The following is a 3,698-nucleotide window of genomic DNA, read 5'->3' on the forward strand; positions in this document are numbered from 1 at the left end:
CCCGCTGGCCACACCAATGAGGGCCAGATATACTGCATGGGCCTCACCAGGGCAAACCACAGGTTTCCAGGCTCTGTGAATGCTCCTGTTGCTGCCATATGGGTATTCCTCTCTGCTGTATCACCATATACCCATGTGGACACCCCCTCACCCGCTGCGGCACCATGTATCTGTACAGTCCCAGATTCACTCTCATTTCCCTGTGTGCCACATTGACCTGTCCCCCACCTTCACAGACAGGCTCACTAACCTATGAAGAGGGCTTTAAACTAGGTTTGCTGGGGGATAGAGACCAAAACCCTGAGGTAAGTGGGGAAGTAGGGGACCTGGAGGAAGAGCAAGCAGGAGAGGGCACCAAGGGAGGTGCTGAGAAACCAGGGCAATCAACTAGTTACCTCAGGTGCTTTTACACGAACGCATGGAGCCTCAGAAACAAGCAGAAGGAACTGGAAGTCCTTGCCCAGTCACAGCACTATGACATGATTGGAATAACAGGGACTTGGTGGGAGCACTGTCATGGATGGGTACAAATTGTTCAGGAAGGACCGGCAGGGGAGAAGAGGAGGAGGAGTTGTACTTTACATAAGTAAAGAGCCATATACTTGCTCAGAGCTCCAGTAGGAAGCTGGAGATAGGCCTGCTGAAAGTCTCTGGGTTAAGGTTAGAAAGGAGAGCAACAAGGGTGATGTTCTGGTAGGTGTTTGCTATAGACCAGCAGACCAGGAGGAAGTGCTGGTTGAGGCTTTCTTCAAATACCTAGTGCAAGGGTCGGCAACCCCTGGCATGTGTGCTGAGCATGGCACATGAGGCCATTTTGCTCAGCATGCCACCACCAGCCTGGGCTCTAGACAGCTGCTGCCAGCCATGAAGCCCAGGCTTTTCCCACCAGGCAGCTGGGAGGCTACAAGCCCAGCTCCAAGCAGCCTGGGCAGGGGGGCAGCAGCTGTTTGCAGCCTCCCAGCTTCAGCCTGCCCAAGTTCTGGGTAGCTACTGATAGCTATGGAGCCCAGGCTGCTCCCAGCAGGCGGCTGGGAGGCTGCAAGCCCTGCTGTAAGCAGCCAAGGCTGGCAACAGCTACCCAGAGCCTGGGCCAGCTACAGGCAGGAGGCTGCAAACAGCCCCAGCTGCCTCCCAGCCTCAGCCCTGGCCCCAGGCTCTGAGGAGGCAGCAGGTGCCAGCGATGCTCCCCAACCGCGCTGCCCTCTCCTGCTGCCTCTGCAGACCAACGTGTTGAACCTGGTGTGGCAGGACACAGCAGGGAGGCGAAAAAAACCTTCCTACTCCTCTGAGCTCCCTGCTGCCATGGCCATACTTCCCCTGCAGGCAGGGGCAGCAGCGAGGGGCACAACCCTGCACTACTGCCCACACTGGCCCTGTGCACACAGGGGAAGTGTGACTAAGGCAGTGCAGAGCTTGCAGCAGCAGGCAGCTTCCATGCCTGGCCCCTCTGTGTGCTGCCGCTCCAGGTCACATATGTTGCACTCCAGAGGGCCTGGGGGAGGGCAGCAGAGCTGGGAAAATCTTTTAAACAAAAGAAGTAAGAAAAAAAAGTTAAGAAAAAAGTTTAAAGACCTGGCTAGACTTCAGAAAAGCAGACTTTGACTCACTCAGGAAACTCAGGGCAGGATTCTCTGGGAAGCCAGTCTGAAAGGGAGAGGAGTCCAGGAGAGCTGGATGTACTTGAAAGAAGCTTTACTGAGAGTGCAGGAACAATCATCCCAAAGCGCAGGGAGACTAATAAGTACGGCAGTAGACCAGCTTGACTTAGCAGGGAACTCTTCATTAAAACAAATCTTAAAAAGGAAGCCTATAAGGAGTGGAAACTTGGACAAATAAGTAGTGAGGAGTATAAGAGCATTGCTCAGGCATGCAAGGGTGAAGTCAGGAAGGCCAAAGTGCAACTGGAGTTGCAGCTAGCAAGGGATGTGAAGGCAACAAGAAGGGTAAGTTTCTACAAGTATGTTGGTAGCAAGAGAAGAATCGGGGAAAATATGGGTCCCTTCCTGAATGGGGGAGGCAACCTAGTGACAGAGGATGTAGAAAAGGCTGAAGCCTAAGTGCCTTTTTTACCTCAGTCTTCAGGACAGTTTGGGGAGGAGGTCAACAGCCAACAGTGGTGAAAGAACAGGTTAGGGACAATTTAGAAATGCTGCACGTATACAAGTCCATGGGGCCAGATGGGATGCAGCCAAGGTTGTTGAGGGACTTGGCTGACGTGACTGCAGAGCCACTGGCCATCATCTTTGAAAACTCATGGTGATCAGGGGAGGCCCCAGATGACTGGAAAAAGGCAAACATAGTGCCCATATTTAAGAAAGGGAAAAAGGAGGATGCACAGGACTACAGACCAGTAAACCTCACCTCAGTCCCTGGAAAAATCATGAAGCAGGTTCTCAATTATTCCATTTCTAAGCACATGGAGAAGAAGGTGATGGAACAGTCAACATGGATTCACCAAGGAAAAGTCATGCCTGACCATCCAAATTGCCTTCTATGACAAGATGACTGGCTCTGTGGATGCAGGTAGACCCGTGGATGTGGGATATCTTGATTTTAGCAAGACTTTTGATACGGTCTCCCACAACATTCTCGTAGGCAAGGTAAGGAAATATTGGCTGGATGAATAGATTGTAAGGTGGATAGAAAACAGGCTGGAGCAGTGGGTTCAGAGAGTAGTAATCAATGGCTCAGTGTCTACTTGGCAGCCGGTATCAAGTGGAGTCAGTCCTGGGGCTGGTTTTGTTCAATGTTTTCATCAACGACCTGAAAGATGGCATAGACTGCACCTTCAGCAAGTTTGCAGATGACACCAAGATGAGGGGAGCAGTAGATACACTGGAGGGTAGGGCTAGGATTCAGAGTGACTTAGATAAATTGGAAGATTGGGCCAAAAGAAATCTCATGAGGTTCAACAAGGACAAGTAGAAAGTCCTGGACTTAGGATGGAATCCCATGCACCAGTACAGGCTGGGGCTGACTGGCTGGGCAGCAGCTCTGCAGAAAAGGACCTGGGGGTTACAGTGGACAATAAGCCAGCAGTGTGCCCTTGTTGCCAAGAAGGCTAATGGCATCATGGGCTGCACTGATATGCGTGTTTCCAGCAGGTCAAAGGAAGTGATTATTCCCCTCGGTTCACCACTACTGAGACCACACCTGGAGTACTGTGTTCAGTTTTTGCCCTCCCGCTCTGCCCCTCCCCGCCAACTACAGAAAGGACGTAGACAACTTGAAGACAGTCCAGTGGAGGGTGACAAAAATGATGTGGGCACTGGGGCACATGACTTAGGAGGAGAGGCTGAGGGAACTGGGCTTGTTTAGTTTAGAGACGAGAAGACTGAAGTGGGATTTAATAGCACCCTTCAACTACCTGAAGTGGGGTTCAAAAGAAGCTGGAGCTACACTGTTCTCAGTGGCGTCAGGTGACAGAACAAGGAGCAATGGTCGCAAGGGAAGTTTAGGTTAGATATTAGGAAGAATTTTCTTACTAGTAACAGGTTACCTAGAGAGATGGTGGAACCTCCATTTTTGGAGGTTTTCAAGACCTGGCTAGACAAAGCTTTGGCTGGGATGATCTAGTTGGGGCTGAGTCCTCTTCAATTCTTCCAGAAAATGCAAGGCCTTGTTGGTCTGTTTTTCTTAACTTTTTTTTTTACCTTTTAGATGAGAGAAAAATCAGTCAAAGACCTGTTAATCCAAAA

The sequence above is a fragment of the Crocodylus porosus genome, unplaced genomic scaffold (genome assembly GCF_001723895.1).
Source record: "Crocodylus porosus isolate Cpor-Errol unplaced genomic scaffold, CroPor_comp1, whole genome shotgun sequence".
NCBI classification, from domain to species: Eukaryota; Metazoa; Chordata; order Crocodylia; family Crocodylidae; genus Crocodylus; species Crocodylus porosus.